Source organism: Panthera leo, chromosome A2 (genome assembly GCF_018350215.1).
Source record: "Panthera leo isolate Ple1 chromosome A2, P.leo_Ple1_pat1.1, whole genome shotgun sequence".
In the NCBI taxonomy this organism is placed as follows: Eukaryota; Metazoa; Chordata; class Mammalia; order Carnivora; family Felidae; genus Panthera; species Panthera leo.
In genome coordinates this window covers 64,254,559-64,264,794 of record NC_056680.1, presented here as the reverse complement: position 1 = coordinate 64,264,794, position 10,236 = coordinate 64,254,559, and the positions used below count along the sequence as shown (strand labels likewise).

Genomic DNA, 10,236 nt, shown 5'->3' with positions numbered 1-10,236 from the left:
TCTACAAGAGTTGGTCTGGTTTGGTCTCATGCTGCCCGAGCTAATGGAGAGTGATGGATGTGTATCACTTGTTTTTCTAAATTATTAACAATTCCTTGAAGTACAGAAAAAACGACGCGGGGAATATATTTCTGGCAGACAGCACGATATGGTGGGACGGATGTGACAGGCAGAGAATGAAGGCATGGGCTTAAATGCTGGCTCCACTTCCGTGGATCATATACCTCTGTTGTAGCTAGCTTCACAATACAAGCCAGCCCCTGCCCACCAGGTCTGTAAACTTGGGAAAGTCAATTAAGCTTTCTGAATCTGTTTGTGTCTTCATTCATTTGCTTGTTCACGCATTCACTTACTCACTCACTCATGGGTTTTGTTCTTTTTTAAGAGAGAGAGTGTGTGTGTGTGTGTGTGTGTGTGTGTGCAAGTGAGAGCAGGGGAGGGGCAAAGGGAGAGAGAGAGAGAGAGAGAGAGAGAGAGAGAGAGAGAGAGAGAGAATCCCAAGGAGGCTCCACACTCGGCGTGAAGCCCAACTTGAAGACTTGATCCCACAACCCTGAGATCATGACCCGAGCCAAAATCAAGAGTCAGACGTTCAACCAACTGAGCCCCCCATGTGCCCCTCACTCACTCATATTTTAAGTTTCAGGTACAGGCTCGGGTCCTAAGTAAATATTGCATTTGTCTCTTTTTGTTTCAATAAAACGGTAAGGGTCCTACTTTCTTGAGTTCCAAATATTTGTTGTGAAGTAAAGCTTTCAGGCACACATAAACACCCTGTGAAGTTTAAGCATGACACAGAAGTTGGTTACTCCATTTTTATTTAAAAAAAATTTTTTTAACGTTTATTTATTTTTGAGACAGAGAGAGATAGAGCATGAATGGGGGAGGGTCAGAGAGAGAGGAAGACACAGAATCTGAAATAGGCTCCAGGCTCTGAGCTGTCAGCACAGAGCCCGACGCAGGGCTCGAACCCACGAACTGTGAGATCATGACCTGAGCTGAAGTCGGATGCTTAGCCGACTGAGCCACCCAGGCGCCCCGGTTACTCCATTTTTAAAAAAAACTGTGGCACAGAAAAAATGTTTGCAATCATCACTACTCTTTAGCTCAGAATTTTTTTCTCACCCCAAATGGAAACCCAGACCCATTAAATAGTCACTGCCTGTTCCCTCCTGTGTGCATAGATTGTGTTGCATTTATCCATTCATCTGATGTTGGACATTTGGGTTCTTTCCACCTTTTGGCTATCATGGACAGTGCCACTGTGAACACGGGTGCATAAATTTTTGTTCTTCCACCCGAACTGAATTATTTTGGGTATAGCGTAAGAGTAGCAGTGCTGACATGTGGTACTTCCACGTTTAACTTATTGAGTAACAAACTGTGTTCCACAGCAATGACACCATTTGGCATTCCCACCAGCAGTGCATGATGGTTCTACTTTCTCCATTATCCTCACCGACACCTGTTGTCTTCCACTGTTGTCATTATGGCCGTCCCAGTGAGTATGAAGTGCTATCTCATTGTGGTTTTGATTTGAGTTTCCCTGATGACTAAGGATGTTGAGCACCTTTTTACGTGCCTGTTGGCAATAAGTGTATCATTTCTGGAGAAATGTCTTTTCAAATTCTTTGCCCATTTTTTATTTGAGTTGTTTGTCTTTTTGTTCTGTTGTAAGAGTTCTTTATATCATCTATATATGATATATATAATCTTTATAATTTATATAATACATAATACACATAATCTATATAATCTTTATATAATCTAGACTCTTATCAGAAATGTGATTCACAAATATTTTCTGCTGTCCTGTGAGTTGTGTTTTCCCTGTCTTGATAGTATTCCTTGATACATAAAAGTTTTTAATTTTGATGAAATCCAACCTACCTATTTGTTCTTTGTTGTTGTCATATCTAAGAAATCTGCCAAATCCATCATCATGAATATTCATTCCTGTGTGTTCTTCTAAGACTTCGATTATTTTAGGTTTTATGCTAAGGCTGTTGATCCATTTTGAGTTAACATTTGTGTGTTTTGTGAGGCACGGGCTCAATGTCGCTCCTTTGCATGCGGGTTTCCAGTTGTTGTAATACCATTAGTGAAAGACAGTTCTTTATCCATAAGTGGGTTTGGCACCCTCATCAAAACTCAATTAGCTGTAAATATATGGGTTTATTTCTGAACTCTCAAATCTGTTCCATTGGCCTATATGTCTATCCTTATGCCAATACCACACCAAAGATTTGTAGTAAGGCTTGAAGTATCATCTGGAAAGTGTCAGTGTTCTAAATTTGTTCTTCCTTTTCCAGATTGTTTTGGCCTTCAAGGTCTCTTGCAATTCTAAATGGAATTTAGGATGAACTTTTCCATTTCTGCAGAAAAGGCTGTTAGGATTTTGATAGGGATTATACTGAACTTGTGGATCCCCCTGGGGAGAATTACCATCCTAATAATATTAAATCATCCAATCCATGAACATGATCTATCTTTCCACTCTTTATGTCTCCTTAATACCCTTCAGCCATCTTTTACAGTTTTCAGTGCACAAGTGTTGCCTTAAGTATTTTATTATTTTGGATGCTATCATAAATGGAATTGTCCTCATTTGTAGATTGTAGTGGATAGAGTTACAACCGATTTTTGTGTACTGATGCTGTTTCCTCAAGCTAGCTGGACTCATTAATTAATTCTAATACTTGTTTGCGGATTCTTGAGGATATTCCACATGTAAGATCATGTCATCTGCAAATAGTTTTACTTCTTCCTTTCCAATCTGAGTACCTGTTATTTCCTTTTCTCATTTAATTGCTCTCGCTAAGAGACCTCACAATTGAATAGAAGAGGTAAGAGTAGATATCCTTGTCCTGTTCCTGGTCTTGAGGAGAAAGATTTAGTCTCTGTCTGTTAAGTACAATGCTATCCGTGGGGTTTTCACATGTGCCTTTTATCAGGCTCAGGAAACTCCCATTTGTTATGGACTAAGTTGTGCTCATCCTAAATTCATATGCTGAATTGTGCTCATCCTAAATTCATATATTGAAGCCATAACTCTTAATGTGATTACATTTGAAGATAGGGCCCTTCAGGAGATAATTAAGGTTAAATGAAGCCATAAGGATAGGTTAATCCAATAGGACAGGTAATCCAACAATAAGAGACACTAGAGTTCTCTCTCTCTCTTTCTCTGCATGTACACACAGAGGAAAGGTCATGTGATGGGAACACAAGAAGTTGGCCATCTGCAAGTCAGAAAGAGAAGCCTCACTAGAACCAAACATGATGACAAATTGACCTTGGACATCCAGTCCCAGGAACTGTGAAAAAATAGGTTTATATTGTTTAAGCCACCTAGTCCCTGGTATTTAGTTACAGGAGTCCTGCCAGGCCAATGTACCATTTATTCTTAGAGGTTTTTTTGTTTGTTTGTTTTACTTTGCTTTTAGTGTTTCTTTTAACCATGGAACAGGTTACATTTTTATCAAATGCTTTTTCTGTATCAATTTAGATGATCATTTTTTATGCTTTATTTTATTGATACATTGTATTACATTGATTGATTTTCAAATGTCAAACCAACCTTGCATTCTCAGGATAAATCCCAGGTGGAGTATGTACACATGATTTATAATCTATTTAATATATTGCTAGATTGGATTTGCTAGTATTTTATTAAATATTTTTGCAGCTATATTCATAAGAAATATTAGTCTGTTTTCTTTGTTTGGTAACAATAGAGATTTTAGAATTTAGAGGGTAAAGAACAAAGACAGACTGTGTTCCAAATCTCTTAACCAACCAACCAGGGAGATTTCTTCAAATGACAGGACAAGGCAGAAAGAGTGAGAAAGGGTATACTGGATTTCATGTTTATCTTTGACACTTACTTTTAAGGCTTCCTTAATCCATTCTATCCCATTTATAAAATTAAGTTTTGAATTGGCTAAAGAGCCAGAAATTAAGCTTTGTAGCTATGTCAGATCTGCTGTAATGCTGACATCAGGGGAAGAATGCACCTTTGTATGGACTGACTTTCTCCATCCACTTTGTTCCTCTGTATTTAAGGAATGGTCTATGAAAAGCCTTTTAAAACTAACACGGGCCTGACTCATTATGTTTCCCAAAGTCAGATTCCAGTAAAGGTTAGGATTCCTTTTCTAATCACTACTGTAACTGGAATTAGCAACTGAAGTGAGATGCTAGCCCTGCCAACATTTCTGAGGTCATAACGACAAGGTATTATTGACTTAATTTCTCCAGTGCAAATTGTGTACACACACACACACACACACACACACAACATAAAAACACGTAAACGTACCTCTGTGTGTGTGTATGATTAAGCAAAACTCTACTTTTGCATTATGAGATGGTTCACAGAGACCATCTGGATAGCTCAGGTCTATGGTTGACATTGTTGCACTGGGTTAAAAAATGAAATAGGATGTGGAAGTCACTTTGTCATCTTAGGTTGCCTGTTTGCCCCTTTCATAGTAGTTGTGATATAGATTTGAAGCTGGACATCTTATGGGGTCCCAATGGGCTGTTTGGTTTTCTTCTTGCAAGCTACAGATGAATGTACTTTGGTGCAGAGCTAGAGGAAGAGTCTCTCCACCACCTTTCCCACTGAGGAAGGGGCCCCGAGCTCCCAGTGAGAGCCTTACTGTTCAGGCAGCCACACCCCTCCTCACTTTCCATCTGGGTGCCTCCCCACAAACTAATCTCTTTTCCATTTCCTGCTGAACTTTGCGATTGCCTAGCCCCTGCCAGTGTTACCCCACTTCCTCTATTTGGAGGTACTCCTCTACCCTTTCCTAATTCGCCCTCATGACGTGTGTCATACTTTTCTACACCAAGCTGTCATTAATCCGCTTTCCTCATGTAGGGAGGTAGAGAGGAGAGTCTGGGTGGTGCTTTGTCTGTCCAGTAAAATAAGCAAATTTGGAAGAACGTATAAGGCTGAGGATGTTGTCTGGGACAGGGAGGCTGGACAAGAGTGTCTAAGGTCATGTCTCTATCAGGGTTTTAGAAACACTGTCAGCCTTCTGAGTGGGAAAAGCAAGAGGTGTTAGGATTCAGTGGTAGATGGGGTGTAGACCGTGAGCCAGGTGGGATGGAAACATCTGGAAAACTGGTTTCTAGACACTAGGTTCAGCTACCTTGTGAGGTGCTCAGAGGCCAGGCTTCAAACTCCAGAGGTGTAAGCTCTGATGTAAACAAAGGGTTTGGAAGACAGGATGGGACTGAGATGGGACCCAGGATCACTGTCCACAGACTAGTGTGCACAGGGCAGGGAGAGGCAGCCACTGGGGACCCAAACAAGAACTTCCCATTTAGCCCAGTTGGGAGAGTGATGATACTAAAGTCTGCCTACTTGGGTGGGAAGAAGGGAATGGTTGCAGAACTTTAAGTACTGGGTATCTCAGTGAAAACTGGTTTAAGAACTAAGGATGGGCTAGGGAGCAGGCATTTGGGTATAGATGATTAAGTGAATTTGAAGAAAGTAGTGGGAAAGATCCAGTATTGTGTCAGGAAAAGAGACCCACTGATCACCGGGTTTGGCTACTCTGTCCTTTGATGTCATTTCCAGGTCAAAGGTGAAGGTATCAATTTTGTCAATGCATCTCAAAGTAACCACATTCTCAGAAACAAATTCATGATATACAAACTCCGAAGATACCAAATTATAATCCAAGAATAGGGAGTTTTTTGTTAACTTACAATAAGAAGTATTTCTTTCTGGTGATATTCATGCATGTTGCCCAAATTAGTAGCCATCAGCTATGATTAGGGCACAGCATAGTGGAGGATGTTTGAGCACCCTGCGAAAACTCTCAGGACAATTCCTGGTACTATGTAAGTCTCTTGCATGTGAATGTCTGCCCAATCCCTTCTATCTGGGCACTGGTGAACAAACACCCACTCATATCTGGCCCCCTCTTCCCTTTTGTAAGCCGTCTTCTCAGGTACGTCACTGCCATTGGCCGGACTACTGATCCTTCATCTGATTCCTGCATGGCCTGGCCTGGCTCCATATTGCGTTGCTTTATGGATGCCCCATCTCCTGAAGACTGCTTCAGAACCATCATCTCCATTAGGTGAGAATTCCGATAATTTAAACTTGGAAGATCCCCTTCAGTCTGAGCTATTTTAACTTCTCTGTATTGACAGGTGGGCAAAATGAGACAATGGTCTGACAACCTGTGTCCTCCCAAGACTGTCTATCTTCAATAATTTTAACAAATGGTCCGATGGAGAGACGGACCAAAAAAGCCCATAAACTTGAAACGAAGGGACCATGCAGCACCCACTAATGTTTTTGACTTTTGTGAACTCTCATTTTGCTGTCACTTTATTTTTGTGCTATATTATCACATTAGAACAGGAATGCTCAGGGCATCATGGCTTACTCTGCCTCATTGGGCCTCCATTCCAGAGATTCCACAGACACTTCCCACCCTGGCAGGATGCAGGGACTTGACCTGAAAGTACACGAGGACCATCGACAGGAAGGCAGACCCATCATTTGGGAATCTTGACAGAATGCGGATTCTGAATCTGTCTGAGGTCTGAGGTGGGGCCGGGGATCTGCATTTCTAGCCAGCTCCCAGACGACAGAGGTGCCACTTGTCTGTGGACCTTGAGTGGCACGGCTCCAGTGGTTTGGAGACTCAGTCTCCTGAGTGATTACCTCAGTTTCCTCCATTGTCAGCTTTGTGGCCTTACGCAAATGCCTTCGCCTATGTGTCTATAGAGCAGGAATACTTCTTACTTCCCAGGCTCTTGTGAAGATGGAAATCATTAATATTTAGTGTCTTTGATAGTGTCTGTCACTTCCTTCCTGCCTCGACCTTTCTTTCAAGCCCCCTCTGAGTCCCTCTTCGGGCCAATCTCTGGCTTCCAGTTCTGGATGTCCCCACCGGAAGATATGGTGCAGCTGTCCCAGGGTTTTTTTCTTTCATTTAAAAAATAATAATATTTATTTATTTATTTTTGAGAGAAAGAGAGAGAGAGCACAAGTGGGGGCAGGGGGCAGAGAGAAAGGGAGACACAGAATCCAAAGCAGGCTCCAGGCTCTGAGCTGTCAGCACAGAGCCCGATGTGGGGCTCAAACTCACAAACTGTGAGATCATGACCGGAGCCATGCAGATGCCCCCCCACCCCCAGGGTTTTTTCAAAGGCATTCAGTCTGCTCAGGCACCAGCTAGCTCTTTGGTTTGTCCCCAGCTCCTGTTCTCAACGGGAAGTCCCCCTTCCTCTGGCCCCTGGCTCACAGTTCCCAAAACCTGGGTTCCTCCTGGGCCTCATAATCCTGAGTGCACCTGGCTTGGACCCTCACCACCTACAAATACTGTTGAAAAGTGCCTCATCTTAGTGACATCATTGGAAGAGGTCAGACGACACCTTTCTCCCACCACCGCAGGGCTGCTGTCTGGAGACAGTAAGAAAGTCTGGCTTCCAAACTGAATGGAGTTCGTGCTTATTTTGGAGAAGACGTCTCCTTCTCCAAGTGATCTGCCCCCCTGAGAAGTCAGCTAGAGGCCTGCGCTTTCCCAAAAACGGACTGACCCGGTGGCACCCTGGGAAGTGGTTCCTTTCTGGCATTTAAAGACTACCCTAATTTCATTGCCACGTGCGATGTGCAATCCCAGATTGTTGAGAAGAGCTTTGGCCACAGGTTTCCTGTGTACGGGAAGAGACCAGAGCCTGGCCTTGCTGTTTGAGAGAGCGCAGGACGTTCTTGTGTAGAGAACAAGGGGAAATCATCGAGTTGTCCATGATTACCAAAGGATATGTAAGAAATATGTTGTCTAAGGTGGAAATTGCTACCCTTGGGTAACAGGAAAAGGCTGGCCATTACATTATAAGTAGGAAATGGGAGGTAATGAAATAGATGCCTGCACCCAGCGCAACCTCGATAAGCAAGTTTTCGTCACACCTTGTCGATTCATCTTCTCAGATGGCTCTCCTCTCAGGCATCGAAACTCGGTCTCTAATACCAATCAGTGAAATGAACAAAGAGATTTGCCCAGCTGTCGCCGTTGTTATCGGAGGCTAATACCAACAGGGTGCTACTAAGATCCCCACAATGTCCTCTGAATTGGAAAAGGCACCTTAAGGGATCCAAGCTGAGTTGCTGGTGTCCGTGCTCCTGACTTCCCAAACGCCGTGAGTTCTGACGGCCTTTGGAAGCCACGGGGAAGTCACTGCATTCAAGGCTTAATGGGCTCAGGCTTCCAACAGTCCCGCGGGCACGGAGAGGTCATTGCAAAAATGTTTGCCCTGTGTGTGGGTTACCGCTCACCTCCCTAAAGGGCTGGGGAGCACTTTAACCATAATGCCTGGTTTGTCCCAGCCTGCTGACTCCTGGTAAGATTTCTGGTGAGAAATTAGGCACAAGGAATGGTGTCCCCAAGCTATGGGAGGAGCAAGTCAACCATAAGGCTCCTGAGAGCATACGGCTATACTCACAGGAGGTCCGTTCAGAGTAATGGTTGTTACAGAATCTATGCTAGCAAATGCCATAGAGATCACCTCCTTATTTTGCAGCTTTAGAGCTTGGGTCTCAGAGGTGGAAAGTCCTTGACTGTACAAGTTAGAAACCGAGAGGGGACAAAGGCTCCTGACCCCTAGGCTAGCGGATGGGGGGGCACGAACCCTGACGTCACATCCTCAACCGGCCCGTCCTCTGCTATCACAGCTGTTATAAAGTGCCGTGTCCAGGGGCGCCTGGGTGACTCGGGCAGTTAAGCGTCCGACTCGTGACATCGGCTCCAATCATGATCTCGCAGTTCGTGGGTTCAAGCCCCGCATTGGGCTCTGCACTGACAGCATGGAGCCTGCTTGAGATTCTCTCTCTCCCGCTGTCTCTCTGACCCTACCCCCCCTTGCTCTGGTTCTCTCTCCCTCTCAAAACAAATAAATATAAATATCTCTTAAAAAAATAAATATATAAAGTGGGGTGTCCAGTGGAGAGATGGGAGTGAGGTCTCCTAGGTATCCAGTTCTGGGGCTGCCATTTTCGGGGCCGACAACTTCTGGAATGACGCGGTGCACAGCCCCCAGGACCGGGTACGACACAGGAACACCTGTGATCCGGCCCAACTCACACACACCAAAGTCGCAGGGTCCCCAAGCATGACACAAATGGGTGGGGTGAGCCCCTGCCGGGCAACAAAATCCACGGGCTTGGAGCTCGGGCCTGGGTTTTTTTTTACAGCAGAGGTATGGAAAAGCTACGGAGGCCTCAGGGCCGAATCGAGCCCGGTATGATCTGTGCCCAGCCTTCTAGTCAGAGAAGGGGAAGTTTGGGCCAAAGTGGGAAGTGGTTTCCCCAGTGTCACTCAGAGCATCATTGGCTGAACCAGGGTGGGGACCCAGGGCTTCTAGGTGCAGGGCCTGCTCTCTCCCCCCACGATGCCTTAAATGGTAGCGAAAACAGTGCTGTGGAGAAAGGCGGGCACTGGGGCGGCTGGAAGAAGAGACCGATGGCTAGTAGCAGAGACGGTCTCTGGCAAGCTGGAGCACAGTGGGACGGTTGTCACGGGGCACACAGATGGTGTCTCCCTGAACCTGTAGGAAGTGATTTCGATTCCTTGTCTGTCTCTCTCTTACACACACACCCACACACGCGCGCACGTGTGTACCTTTCTGTTCACCTCTGACCCTTTGTCCTCGGTAGACCAGCGCTCTGTGCACCCCACTGCCGTGGCGGCACAATTCCCAAGCCCAGCCACCCCCAAAACCCTCCCGATGCCGCCTCCAAACAGAGCTCCCCGCCCCCCCCCCCGTTCAGACACATCAGTCCCTGATTCACACCTGTGGCTGCAGGCGGAGACATCTGGGAAATGGGATGAGGAAAGTTGTAGCTCGGGATCCTGGAAGCTGAGCGGAGAGAATTAGAAATAAACCCCGCAGACGCATCGGTAGGTGTTGCTGTGGTTTGGGGGTCTGTGTCCTTCCCCCCACACCCCAGACAGCATCGCCAACCCCATGTGCCCGGAGGCTCTATGTCTCAGTCTTCTCCGCTCTCTCCCCAGGAGCCCCGGGCCCTGGAGGAGGGAAGCAGGGGTGAGGCCATAGCCTTGCTCAGCCCTGCCCCTGTGTGCTCCGGGCCCTGACAGCAGATTCCGGGCTGCCCTGCTCTCCCCAAAGCAGCTCCTGCAACAACAGGTCTGGGGCTCCCTCTCTGCTGCACGGGAGCCAGTGTGGGGTGTGTGATGTCCGGCAATGGGG

General features: G+C 45.6%; 1 long non-coding RNA gene across 1 annotated transcript; it reads left to right on the top strand.

Annotated features, from left to right (window-relative positions):
- The first annotated feature begins 3,778 nt into the window (after window positions 1-3,778).
- Window positions 3,779-6,294, top strand: LOC122213444. The gene is made up of 3 exons (XR_006199516.1): window positions 3,779-3,852; window positions 5,955-6,098; window positions 6,172-6,294. It is a non-coding gene; the product is annotated as an uncharacterized LOC122213444 (long non-coding RNA).
- The last annotated feature ends 3,942 nt before the right edge of the window (window positions 6,295-10,236 follow it).